General features: G+C 44.1%; 1 protein-coding gene across 1 annotated transcript in view; it reads right to left on the reverse strand.

Moving 5' to 3' along the window:
• The window catches only part of CTNNA3 (catenin alpha 3), a 1,165,030-nt gene that overhangs the window by 545,274 nt on the left and 604,968 nt on the right, over positions 1-14,788 (reverse strand). The gene's annotated exons all lie outside the window — the stretch shown is intronic.

The following is a 14,788-nucleotide window of genomic DNA, read 5'->3' on the forward strand; positions in this document are numbered from 1 at the left end:
TTTTTATGTTATTAGAATTCTTATTGAACATATACTGTCATATATGTGTAGATATAGAGAGATATAAAACCACTAAAGACTAGTGGGGCCGACTGACTCAGTAAAAGGGATATCACAATTAAAGCTGTGCTCAAAATGGCCTCTTGAAATTCTCCACCCTATTTCTGGGCAGAGGAGCAATTTCACCAAACTTCTCCGGGAGAGGAGACATGCTCCAACAGTTTTTCTCAGGTAGGGCTCACCATTGGCAGCTCCTTTCCTTTCTCCTTTGGGGTTTGACTGCAAGCGGCAACAACAGCGACTGTGCTGGTAGCCTAGCCCCCATTTTTCATCCTCCACAATGCCCCATAGCTAGCATCATTCTGGGGTATGGTGTGGAAATGTGTCCACCCCACACAAAAAATGGTGAAGAATTTTAATTGTCAAAAATAAGTGGCCTTTTATCTCTAGGGATTAAGAAAAGAAAAATCTCAGAACCTTTTGGAGAAAAATGTCTTCTGATACATTTTGGCTCAGCTCTAGTTATCATTCTTCAAAAGTCAGCACTTTTCCCAAGGTTTTCCAAACATTACATGTCTGAGGGGTGATTGTGGGTACAACTTGTATCTAATGCAGATGCTTATAATAACCACGATGTCCCTGAAACCCATGTAACAGGTGTGAGGGGGGCACACCTGTGCCCAGATCCAGGAAAGAGGTGGAGCTAGTGCTGTGCCCAAATCTGTCCTCCAATTTCCTAAAAGAGGCTTCCATTTTCTGCTTCATTCTTAGGGCATTTTATCATTTTGGGGGGTTGTGTTTTTGACCTTACCTAATCACTGTGAGGTGGCCAACAGTGAGGAGTTTGTTTTTCTATTATCTCTCCATTGCTCTGCAGCCTTCCGGGCTGCCTGCAGTTCCTAATCTGAAAAATCCCTATGGAATTACCCCATGATGTCTTCCCCTGAGTTTTAATTAAAGTGTGAGAAGCTCAGGAGGCTACAAGCTGCTGGAGAGATATTGTACAATGAAAGACAGGACAATTGCACAGACTCCTCAACCATGTCCTATGTAAGGTAAGTGCAAGAACTCCAAACCCAACCCATAAGAATGTCTCCAAAATTTTCTTTTCCTTTGAATTTCTTTTCAAAAACAATTTCTTTTCTATCAAATTCAGCATGAATGGGGGCGGGGGATGTGGGAGAAATTTTCAGCACAGCACTAATCAGAATTGCTGTGGCACTTGTCCATACATTACAAAACCTGACGTTTTGGAGACTGACCAAACAGGCAGATCAATCTTACTCTGACACTGGCAATAGGCCAGCATCTTCCACTGCACCTGAGGGCAGCAGACTAAGTTAGGCCTTCTGGCACACACAGCTCTCTCTGTCCTCCAGCATCTCACCACCACTTGCCACTCACCCAGCATCTGCTGCTTGAGGCAGTTGCCTCACTTTGCCTAATGGTAGGGCCAGGTTTTCCCCACAATCAGGGGCAATGTTTCCCCTCTTGCATGATGATTGAAGCAACCTCCTTAGATCCTGAAAACTTTAAAGACCAGTTGCAGGAGTTATTTATACCGACCAGCATTCCTACTGCTGGGAGAGGACCCCACAGAGCAACTTGGGCAGCCCCATAATGCTGCACACCCAGGTTCAGTTAATTCCAGCTAGAAATTGAGCTCTGTCTCCTTCCCTCCCTCCTTCTCATTCTCTCTCCATGCCAATAGATGTTTCCCACCCAGAATCTGCCAACCACTGGTCTCTGCCCCAACCTTGCAGGTAGGTGAACTGCCCATTTAGAAAACTATCCACAGCCATTAAAGGGACATTAATGCCCTTTTGTCAAATCAGAGACTCTAATCAGATGACACTTTCAAAAGCCATAGTGATCGACCCATTCACAGTACTCAGACATCAAACTCATGGCAATATAATTTGGACGTTGTCCAACAGACAGCACAAATCAGAATCCTGTCGGCTGCAACAGTTTACTTCACAAGAGGCTAGCCAGCAGAAAAAGCTGTACCAAGGCATAACCCTGAATGTGGTTATTCTTCTTCCCGCCCCATCCTCTTTTCCCTTTATATTATCTTAGATTGGATGCCGTTATTTTAATTTGTAAGTGCCTTTGAGTACACTGGCAGAAAGGCAGTATAGAAATGGAGTCAGTACTTAAATAAACAAACAAGCTCCCAGATAGAATAGAAACAAACGCTTGAATTGTTAAAATTTTCTTTGTGAAACAACAAGGCATGAAAGCTCCCCTGCAGTTGGGGTATCTATTTCTAGCAGCAAGGCAATGTTCCTTGACGTCACTTGCTGAAAAGTAATTCCATTTACTTCAATGAAACTAGCATGCATAGTGAGTGTCAGGGTGGACACTGAGCCCATGGAGTCCCAGAGTAGTTCTGATTCTGAGGAAGAGCAGTCGCTCCTGGGAGAGGAGCGCGCTCCTCTTTCCCAGGGCCAACAGCTGACGGAGATTCCTCCCACCGGCATTCCTAGCTTAGATAGCAGTCCAGGGAGTGACAGAGCGTGGATAGCAGACTTGGTGGACGCGCGACACAGACCCAGAGAGCGGCGCCAAATGGAGGCCGCAGAAAGGAGGCGTAGTGCCCAGTTGGCGCGCAAACAATGGCTGCGCCCAGGGGATCCAAGGGAAAAGGGGAGGGACTCTCCCTAGTCCTTAAATTCAGAGGTCTGCCAGTAATTCCCTTTCAAACGGGGACCAACTGTTCCAACTTAGGGCATAGGTACTGTGCTGCTCAGATCTAGTTGCAAATGGTAGCGTTGTTAAGTTGTAAAAGAAGAATAAAGCCTTGAAAGGAATCCCTTTGTCTGTGTCTGGACTTAGCTACTGGATTAGACTGAGAGAGGCCTCCAAGGAGCCCTTGACAGCGAGAGGGCTGCAGCTTCAGGCTGCAATCCTAGACACGCTTGCCACTGAAGGCCACTTCCATGAGGGAAGGGAGCCACAATTCTAGTATCGCATTTGCAAATACTGAATGATGCCATTTGAGGCTATTATATGGCTCATACCTACACTATGCATACACCGGTAAGTTTGGGATAGGGATGCTACAGGATTTAATTCAGTCCAAACATTTAAGTGAACCAACCTGATTTGCACTTCCTGGACTAATACACAGATCACAACGCAGTTATCCTTCGGTTCCTGTACTTCTCCAAATTTGCGATACAGCTCTCAGCTCAAAAAGCAAGCCGAAATGCATATTTCATATTAAAATGCATACAAAAATGTGTATTTTAGGGTAGAAGTGTACAAAACCTGATAGTGTTTTGTAATACTTAAAATAATGCAAATTTTCATGTGTTTGGGGGAGGGGAATGGTTTGCTTTAACTGCAGATTGATGTGGAAAATTTTATAAATGTGACACTGGCTGTGTGGACCCCACTCATATGGGAGACATCTGGGCAACTACCACACCTCTAAAATCACTTTTTTCTCTTATTTTGGAACAGGCCTCAGTTCACACACCATTAACTCTTAAATACTTATATTTCATAAGGATTTCACGAAGACCAATGTAAATGCAATACTGGGAAATACAAAAGTGTTTTTTCAAAGGGGGAGAGGGGAGGAAAAAAAAGAGAACAACCATTTCTGCACATTAGTATTAATCATTTGCCAAAGGCAAAGCTTTTATTTTACTTTTGGGGGGAATGTAAGAGTACTGTTTCTGTCCGTTAAAAAGGGAATTCAGGCAGAGATGGCCTCATGGGAAAGTGGAGATCGGCTATTACACTGAAGTGAGAGATTGCTTTTCATATACAATTATTGGAAGTGCCACTTGTCCCTAGCTAAATTAAACAGCTGTGGAGGCAGCCATTCCACTTCAGCCAGCATCAGGACATTTCTCCTCCCTGTACGTTTACAAATATAGAGTCACATCAAGCAAAATATGTCATGTTTTTATTGTAGAAAAAAAGAAGAAATCTGTTGAGAGAAAAACTGAACCATTTTAAGGTACAGAAAGGGCTGAAATCAAACCCAAAGCAGGATTTGTGCATGCTCCAAGAAACATTTTGAATTAAGCTATCAGAGCTAGGACTGTCACTGTCTTGTACAATTTGAACAGAAAGGGAATGCTAAGCTTTTTTCTTTTATAAGGTTTTATACCATGTAGATCACAATTAGATCTGAACATCCAGCAGCACTATAATGTTATATTACTGGGGAAAACGGGAATGGTTTTTATGGAACTTTCATTTTAAAAACATAAGGAGATTGTCCAAGGATAAGTTGTGCACCAGTGTTTTCTCATATGTGCCATGCTGTGTTAAAACAAGAAGTATTTTCTGAAATTGTTCTGGGGAGTTTCATACAGAAGTATTCATTTATAAAACTGCTGACCATAGCCTTAATGCATCCAAGCAACCCTATTTTGTATCTATCTATGTGTTGTGTGGTTCTGCTTGTCCTTCATGCTAACATGACATTGGTTTCAATTGTCAAGATAGTTCATACTTCTGTACTACAACAGAAAGACTGATTCAGTAACATAAATGTTGCTTTAGGAGCACAGAACTTTACATCGACTCCTAGCTTGCCCTGTGGTCCACAAACCTCTTACTCAGATTAAGCCATATTAATTCTGTGGCCCTACTTTTGAGTAACCAGTTTTTTGGATTACGGTCTACATCAGGGGTGGACAACTTGTGGCCCTCCAGATGTTTTGGCCTACAACTCCCATCAGCTGTAGCCACATAGGGCCACAAGATGCCCACCCCTGGTCTAGATAATTTTTTTCATCTTCCAAACATTGATTATCAAGCATCTTGACACAGCTGAGCTGTTCCAATCAAATTTGGAAATTTTCGTCGAACCACTTTGTCATGGACTCAGGGGCCAAGTCTAGCTAGGGCAGCAGGCTTCTCAGTCACAGATGTCATCCTGGGGTGACTTGCACATGAAGTAAGCTAAGCCTACTAAACTTTTTACTGTCACACTGCCATATATGTAACTCCAGATAAGTAAAGAGACCCAATTCACACATGCACAAAAATACCTGGATCTGTCATGAAGACTACACAGTCCCTTTCAACATGGCACAGATAAAGCTTGTGCCATATATTATGGGATAGCCATTCATAATAAATTATTATTATTTATTACGTTTCTATACCGCCTCATAGCCAAAGCTCTCTGGGTTGTTTACAAAGATTAAGAGCACAATTCTATCAAGATGGGCGGCCGCCTCCGAACTCGGAGGCAACTACCTATCCAAAGCAAGGCAGGAGAGGCACAGGGGGATTGTTCCCTCCGTGCCTCTCCTGCCCTATTTTCCACTAGACAGCCATTTTTGGCTGTCTAGCTGTGGGGGGGGGGGGCGACCAGGAGAGGAGGCTGCTGTATGAAATATTTCAGGAGTTTGCATTTTCTCTTTCAATTTTACTGGTTTTTCTTGCCTTTTCTGTGTATGGTTGGAGATGCCAGGGACAAGGGTTATCTGTTTCTGGCAGCTGCTGTGGAAACATTGCATGGAATCAGAAAGCACTAGCTCCTAACAATTTTAAAAAATATTTTTCTAGTATAGAATACATGAAATAATAATTTTAAAAATTTGAAATTAGATAAAATATGCTTCCATGACCCTAGAATTCATTCTTTGGTCTTCATTCGTTTTAAAATGATGCTAAAAGATTTTTACAAGGGCTCCTCACTCTTTACACTTAAATTACTGTTCTAGGAAAGGTATAAAAGGAACGTAAGTGAATGTTTATAAGCATTATAAATGAAACTGATACAGGGCTCATTACTCCAACCCAGCAAAACACTTTATAATGGGAAAAGTTTCACAAGATGAACTCATTACATGGTGTTACTCTTCTGCGGCTTATAGTCCTAGGAATAAAAACCTCAAAATCCAGACTAGGTTAGTCACGCTTAGTCTCAATGAGAATAGATGGGACTTAAGATCGTCTTTGCACCTCCATAGGCTGTGAATATTTATAATGTCTCCATAGTGTAAGCTAGGCATACTTGAGGAATCCGAGGGATCATTACAGGCTTTGTTCAGAAGCTAGCTTTTCAAAGACAGCAGTCCTATACTTGCTTGCTTGGAAGTAAGTCTCCCTATATTCAATGGGACCTTTCACTTGCAGCTGCTGCTGCTAAAAAAAAAAAAAAAAACACCTTGCAAAAAGACTTATCAGAATCCACCCTCCCCACCCTCTACAAGCCCTAGACACCATCTCAGGACTTACAAAAAGTAAAAACCTTAGCCATGACTGAGCGCAGTGGTGGCTCCAGTTTTGTGAGGGCCTTTGGGCAAGGTGCCCTCAATAGCCCCCCTCCCTCAATAAGCCTACTTTCTCACTGCCACTGTCACAAGCTACACTTGCTCCTCATCCTCTTTCTCATCACCGTTGCCACTTGCTTGTTTGACAGGCAGAGAGCCAGTGAGCAGGTAGGCAGTGGCAACTGCTGCTCCCCTTCCCATCACCACCACCACTGTCTGGGGCAGAGGGAGAGGCACGTGAAAAAGCAAAGTTGCTATAGTGAAGACAACCAGCTCCAGGGGGTTCTTGTCAGTGGGCCCCTGCAGGGCTGTGGGGCCTCAGGAGGAGCCTCACCATGTCTACCCTTGATACCAGCCCTGACCGAGCGGGACCCTCAGAAGTGAAGCTCACCTTACCAAGAGGGGCAGGGGAATGGGGCAGAGCTCTGGAAAAGAATGAGAGGTTGTGGAGAAGGCCAAATCACTCCAGATATTTACAAAGCACTCTGGAAATGCAAGAATCAAACAGCATGCCAGAATACTTTCTTGAAACACAGTTCTTTATTTCAAGTGTTTTACATGTGATTCTCAGTAACACAGGCAAGAGAAGGCATTGGAAGGGGCAGAATGGAGCAATTGCTGAGGCATATTGACAGGTGAGGGGTGTGGCTGCCGAAGAGGGAGAGGTTGGCATGTTGGACAGAAAGGCCTGGCAAGCTCAATTCAGCGCATGGTCTGGACATTTTCCACCACTGATTTAATTCTCTTGAAGACAGAAGAGAAAGAGGCCCATAGAGCTGTTCCACGCTCGATGTGTTCCTCCTGGTCATACAGTATTTTTAGCATAGTGATAACTTCCTCTCGATGTCTAACAGACATTATATTCTTAGGGCACAATCCTATGCAGGTAGGCGGCTGCCTCTGAACTCAGAGGCGACCACCTATCCAATGCAGGGCAGAAGAGGCACGGAGGGGATTGTTCCCTCCGCGCTTCTCCTGCCCTGCATTTTTGGCTAGACAGCCGATTGCAGCTGTCTAGCCATGGGAGGGCGGAGTGGGGGAAGAGGCTGCAGGACAACACATAGGATGTGTCATACCAGCATTTCCACCCTCCCTGCCCTGGAATGCCCCCTGGAGTGCCCTGTTTTGGCTCCTCTTGCAAGTGCGGAGAACAGGGCTGTTCCACACTGCCTGTCAGGCAGCACAGAAGGGGAGGAAGGTTGGTTCTCCGGGAACTGACCTCGGAGCTCGGGCTCTGAGGTCAGTTCCTGGAAAACCAGATATCCTATAACTGTCTAGCCGCTGACTAGCAGCCATAGGATTGCTCCCTCTGTTGTTGTGACAATGCACACTGTTTTCTGCTTTATTAATAGTGGTATTGATATTAATATCCATAGAGGTGTTGTTTCAGTTTTTGTTTTCTTCTTAGGATCTAAAAGAAGCACCAATGGCTCAGTAACTGCCCAGTTTAAATAATGTAGAAATAACCAAGCTGCAGTATGCAATGTTAACGGATCCCACCCGCTGCAGGGAATCTGGAACAATTTTCTCTGCCACATTTGGCTCATAATTCACAATTACAGCAAAACTAACACTTCACCTCATTTTGACATGGTTGTTCCCTCCTCCATGGCAAAAACATGAGAACTTTTAAAATTGCATTTATTTGAAGACCAGATTTATAGAAGTGAGCTAGTTTCTTTTCCCCATTGTTCTTTGTTTCTTGTACTTCTTGCATGATAAAGTAGATCCATTTCCCATACCCAGTCATAATTAGAGATGGGTGAACATACATGTTTGAGGCTGTTAATGTTTTCCAAAGTCTTCCTCAAACCTCATTTCACCTCATTTGCATTCCTGAGTGTGAATGTGTCGGGTTTTCTGAGCTGGGAAAACCTGCATTTTTTAATCAGGAAAAATGTGGGGGGGGTTAAGTGAGTCTTTTTCCCCAGTTGAAAAAGAACTCATTTTTTAAAATTCATATTTTTCATGATCAATAATGTGCATTTTTCCACCATAGTCTAAAACATGAAAATGCTGGATTTTGTGGGGATTTGTTCATGTGCACAAATGCACATTTTAGGAAGTGCGCAATTATGCATATGTCCATTTTTGAATGTGAACAGAAGTTTGGGAAACTGTGAAAAATTCCTGAGAATGTTTTTATTGTTTTTATTTATTATTACATTTATATCCCACCCAAGGTGGTGTAGATCCTCCTTGTCTGCATTTTATCCTCACAACACCCTGTGTGGTAGGGTAGGCTGAGAGTCATTAACTGGCCCAAAGTCACCCTGTAAGTCTTCATGGCTGAGTGGAAATGGAACCCAGATCTAAAGAGTCTCAGTACAACACACTAACCACTAAACCACACTAGCTTTCTGCATTCCTTCTCACATTTGGGATTGCAAACGGGACATATTCCCATGATTTGCGAACAAGAAATTCGTGTACATCCCTAGTCATAATTAGGTTATCCCTTCTTTGTTGCTGAAGCCTTTACTATATTACTTATTATGAATAGGGATGATCAAGGATTTCATGCAGTCCACATTTTGAGCAAACTAACAAGATTCCAGTGCATTCGGCCCCCCAAAATCTGTGGCGCAATGGCCTGCCACCCCCCTGCCCCCCTGTGGATCCCCCCGGGACGAGACTTACCTGGGGCGGATCGTCTGGGCAGCGGCGGCTTCGGCGGCAGTGGCTGCTGCGGCTGGTCTTCCGACCAGCTGCTGCCACCGCCATTTGCATTTTTTTTTTTTACCCAGACGTGATAGGCTACGTAAGTCTTTACATAGCCTAAAAAATCTGAGTAAAAAAAAAAAAAGTGTACGCAAATGGCGACGGCTACGGCCGGCTGCTGCCATTTGCGTACGCTTTTTTTTTTTTTTTTACCCAGACATTTTAGGCTATGTAAAAACTTACATAGCCTAAAACAACTGGGTAAAAAAAAAAAGGGCGTACGCAAATGGCGGCGGCTATGGCCGCCACCATTTGTGTTCCTTATTTTGGGCCATCTTACTCTACGTAAATAATTACGTAGATGAAGATGGCGAAAATAAGGGGAAAGGAAATAGAACCCGCCACGCTATTTGCGTTCCCCTTATTTTCGCCGTCATAGTCTACATAAATATTTACGTAGATTAAGATGGCCAAAAAGAAGGAATGCAAATGGCGGCGGCCATAGCCGCCGCCATTTGCATACATGGGTTTGTTTGTTTGGTTGGGGGGGGGTTACCCAGAGCCCTCTGTGGCCAGAAATCCAGCTGCGGACGGCTCTGGCCTGGCTGGGCCTGGCCAGCTGCTCCGCGGAGCTGCTGCGGAGCACAGCTGGCCATAGAGGATTCCGGGGGGGAGGAACGGAGCGCCTCCCCCCCCAGCCAGGGTTCCTGGGGGAGGGACGGAACACTTCCCTCCCCCACCATCAACATAATCCGCGAAAGGTAAGTGATTTTCATACATCCCTAGTAAAAACATCCCCAAAACAAAGCAAGGGGATTATGTCAGAAGTGGTCTGCTTTCTGTTCTTATTTTTTGTCTGAAAAACACCATGGGGTTTATATCCAATGTTAGTCCTCCTTAGAGTAGACCCATCGAAATGAATGAGACTGAGGTTAGACTAATATTTGATACAACCCATTAGGACATTTTATATCCCAACATTGGCTGAGGTTTTATTTATTTATTTATTTATTTATTTATTTATTTAAAAGCATCCCAGTGGCTAAAATCAATAGATTTTATGGGGTATTTTTTTGTCCCAGATTCCTTTGATTTTTTTAGAGATGTACGAAAGTCACTTACCTTTTCACAGGGGTGCTTCGCGGTGGGGGGGAGGCGCTTTGCTTCTCCCCCCGAAGTTCAGGCGGGGGGGAGGCGTCCCGCCTCGCCCGGCCGACACTCAGGCCGGGGAGAAGCGCCCCGTCTCCCCGGCTGCGAAACAAAGTGTAAAACAAAAAAAAAAAACCCATGATAGGCTACGTAACGATTAACGTAGCCTATCACGGCTAGATTTCCAAAGTCAGCCGTGATAGGCTACGTAAATCGTTACATAGCCTATCATGGGTGACTTTGGAAAAAAAAAAAAAAGCGTGTACCCAAATGGCGGCTCCCATGGGGACCGCCATTTGCGTTCCTTATTTTGGCACGTCTAGTCTACGTAAAGATTTATGTAGACTACGGCGAAAATAAGGGCAACGCAAATAGCGTTCCCTTATTTTCGCCGTAGTCTACGTAAATGTTTACGTAGACTACACGTGCGAAAATAAGGAACGCAAATGGCGGCACCCCATTGGCGCCGCCATTTGCGTACGCGCTTTTTTTTTTCAAAGTCACCCATGATGGGCTACGTGACGATTTACGTAGCCTATCACAGCTGACTTTGGAAATCTAGTCGTGATAGGCTACGTAAATCGTTACGTAGCCTATCACGGGTGTGTGTTTTTTTTACTTTACATTTTTTTTTTTTTTGCAATGGCGGCGGCAGCAGCCGGTCAGGAGACCAGCCGCGGCCCCCGCCCCCGACGAAATGCTGCCGAACTGCTGCCGGGACCTGCCGCCGAGAGGGACATTCGCCGAAGGTAAGTCCCATCCCGGGGGGGGCGGGGGGCCAGCGGAGAATTTCCCCAACACTTTCGGGGGGCCGAATGCGTCGGCACTCAGTCTCCTGAAGATTCGTGGAGAAATTCTTCGCCAACCCTAAATTCTTGTAGATCTATTTTTGTGGAAATTCTGCAACAAAAAGTGCCCTGGGGTGCCAGTTTAACTCTGAAATTCTGGATCCAACAGCAGACCGATGTCGCAATAGGAATACACATATGAAGGAACACATGTGAAATCGATACAGACTGGAAATAGCGGGATCCATCCATCCCTAATTATGAGCCACTGGGGAGTCCTAGAGTTGTATTAGGTCAAATCATGGTAGCCTGCCCTGAGCCTAAAGGATTGGGTAAGAAGGTATACATTATGGCTGGAATACAACTAGTCCTGTGCCTCTAAAGGGGGTTTGGGGAATGTATTTCTTGAATAGCCCCCCATTCCACACGGAAAGCTTGAGGGGCCTTTCAAAAGCAGATAATGGTAAAAAGTGTTTTGTTCAAGGAAAAAGGGGGGAAATCCTACCGTATATGCCCAAGCTTGCTTAAAGCAGCTCTTTTGGATCTCAATCTCAATCAAATGAGAATTTTTATCAGTCAAAAATGTCAAGTCGGATAATATGCCTATGATGTTTTGAAAGCAATTTGTATCTGAGAAGATGAGCCTTTGCCTGTGGTTGCCCCTGCCCTCCATGCCGCTACATATGCCACACATTTCAGCTCTTTTTGGCCTAGCCTGAGCCAACAAAGTAATTCACGGGCTTCAGTGGGACACCTCTGGTGACTACTGCCAAAGAGAACAAACTGTACGCTCCATAAAATAAGCCAGCCTGTTTAAACACAACAAATTTACATAGTGCGATATGGCATGTTGATCCTCTGCTGCTATTTCTGAATCATCTGGATCTTTTAACAGGGAAAAAAGCAATCATTAGTCTTCAATCATGGAAATTTATGTGCTGGTTAGAAACAGCCATACTATAATGTTAATGTGACATTTCATAGGTCAGTACAACTTTTGAACTGTCTTTGTTTGCACTTGCACCATCAGCCGTGCCTGTTAACTGCAGGTTGATTGACATTTCTAGTTGTTATTGAAACATCTTTCTCAGGCACCCTGAAACTAGAAAAGCTTTAGTTGTTCATCTTTGTTCTTATGTAATAAAGGCCGTGATTTAATGGATTAATCAGAATGTAAGCATATCTAGCTTGAAGCTGAGTTTAGTAATGGAAGGGCTGAAGTTGACTGAATGAATTCTGTGAAGAGCTGAAGTTTTCAATCTAATTATTTTCATAATGTGAGGTGGACCAGAGGGGAAATATGCCAAATAGAATGTTACGGAACCTTGATTCCAGGAACACTTTTAGCATCATGAACCAAACTAAGCTGATCACATTTTGGCTGTAGAGATTATTTTTTTATATTACAGAGATTATTTATTTATATTTATTTGATATTGATTTCTACCACAAAAAGGCACTAAAGATTAGGGGACAGGCAAGCATGGCTTTGGGCAGGTAGAGACTTCACTGAGGAGCCATGCAAAATCTGACCATCCTAACCTGCAGGCCACTTATACAGGAGTTGTAGTTCTCACTTATAATGTGGGAGTTCTTGTATATATAGCTGGAAAAAAAAAAACCTTCAGCCTGCTGTTTTAGATCAGGGCCTAAGAAGCTAATATTTGTGATCAGCCAACATTCAATGGGTCTGGGGATGAAGGCTTTTTAAGGAGTGGTCTGCCAATTGTCTCCATCAAGGTAGCTGGGACTACTCCATCTCAAGGAAGCATTAAACTACCTCCCAGACCCACCCTGCCACTCCCCTTCAGCTAGATGTTAAAAGCCAAGATGGGCGAGGACTGTGCTCTGTGAGGAGTCATTGGGGGTCACTGCAAAATCCGCCAGGTGTTTCTGGTTACCCAGCAACAGTAGAGCTGGTTACACAGAAGGAAGGAGAATCAGGGCAGAGGCTCTTTAAATGGCTCAAGGACTCTGAGGGGGGAGAAGGCAGCAGCGGTAAGACAGAAGCACAGGAGAAAAAAGCCTGAATGCTACAAGCTCATGGTGGGGGAGAAAGAAGTTAGAGCTGGAGTAAAGAGGTTCAGGAGGAATGGCTGGAAAGAGCAACTGAGAAGGAACAAAGAATGGAAGTGGATAGTAGGAAGGGGGAAAGAGTAGCTGGTCCCTTAGAAGGCCAGAGAGCTGAAGCACAGGAGTGGCCGCTAGGAAACATAGGGGAGACCTTCCAATGGAGTCAGCCCTGCAGCTGGCAGGCACACACAAGAACAAGTGCACAAGAAAAGACTTGCTAATTTTTCCAGCAAGCTCAGTAACAGATTGCTTAACTCTACAACTAATTTATGTCTAACATTGTTATGTAGGCACTCTCTCTGATCCTGCAGCTACTTACCTTCATTGCTCTATGGACATTCACCCTACCTTCATCCTGATCCTGTCAGTACTTACCTGTATTACACTATAGGCATCCAGTCTGATCCTTTAGATGCTCTGTGAACATTTATCTTGAACCTGCAGATACTTAGCTGTATCACCTTGTGCACATCCATCTTGGTCCCACTGCTACTTATCTCACTCTGTGACCTTTCTTCCTGAGTCCGGTAGCCACTTAACAGTATTGTTTCAGAGATTTCCCACCTTATCCTGCAGCTACTTACAACAATTCCCAACAAATGAGTCCGATCCTGCAGCTACTGACCAGAACGATCCTGTGCTATGACAAGTATTAATAAAGTCTATAGTTGCTGCATTTATGTGGTCACATTCATTTGGGAGGAGAATGAGAGAAAGGGACATGTCCCACTTGGCGGAGGGGGCACGCCTTGTGACACATACTGAAGTAGGATGCCAAACCTCTTCAAGCACCCTATCAGCGTTATTAGCTTGTTACAACTGAAAATGATCAGAGCAACCTCAAGAAAATGGCGCTAAAAGGACATAATGCATTTGAACTGTTTCCAGCCTGGAGTCCAGGTCAGAGCAGATGTGAGCAATTTTATCTGCAAAATGTTGAACAAATAAGTTACAGCATCCTACTCTGCCAAGAATTCTAAAAGGTATTATTGGGATATATATATAGTGGACTCCTCACCATCTGGAAAAGCTCTGCAAGACAGTATTGAGTAGACACCATGGTAGCAGACAGGTTATTGTCCTTCAGCGCCATCACCACTGCCGTCACTTTCAAACAGCTGTAAATGGTGCACGGGTTGATTCATCCTAACTTTTTCTCCACCTGTTTTCAAATCCCTACTGCTTCACTGCTGTCAGTTCACTGGAATACCAGACAGCCAACCTCATTCTTGCCTAGAGGAATTAACATCTTTGAGTTTTTTTGTCAAATGCCCATCTAACCTCTCTATTCTAGAGATCCACTAAAGTATCAATCTAGAGAGGAGCTGCAATTTCTCAGAAGACATTTTTCTGAGAAGAATTCTCTTTCTTGCCCCCCTAGAAAAAGGAAGATATTTTGCAGAATTTTCTCCAAATATTTTGTGGCAGCCAACAATTTCTGCCATAATGCCCTGGAACAAAACTAGGTCTGGGGCCTTGTGGAGGATGCAAAATGGTGGTCAGGCTCCCAACACAGTTGCTGCTGCTTCTGTCTCTTTCAGCAACAGCAGCAAACCTCCAAACTGTATCATAAAAGAAAGTATCTGTGATGCTGCCACTGCTAATGCTGAGCCCCCACCGCTACCCAAGAAACAGTTGGACAATCTCTCCTTCCTCTCAAGAGATTCAGTTAAATTATTCTTCCCAATTTCTCTGCACACAAATAGGGTGGAGAATTTCAAGAAACCATTTGTGCACAGCTCTAGATAGAAGCACCAGACATGTTAGCAATATAATTAGCTTTCAACCTAAACTTTTTTCACATGGTTGTGAGGATAAAATGGGAGGCGGGGGGGTGTGTGTGTGATATATGTTACTAACCCATTCTGA

The sequence above is a fragment of the Heloderma suspectum genome, chromosome 3 (assembly GCF_057233095.1).
Source record: "Heloderma suspectum isolate Gila_16-S chromosome 3, 16-S_ref, whole genome shotgun sequence".
Classification (NCBI taxonomy): Eukaryota; Metazoa; Chordata; class Lepidosauria; order Squamata; family Helodermatidae; genus Heloderma; species Heloderma suspectum.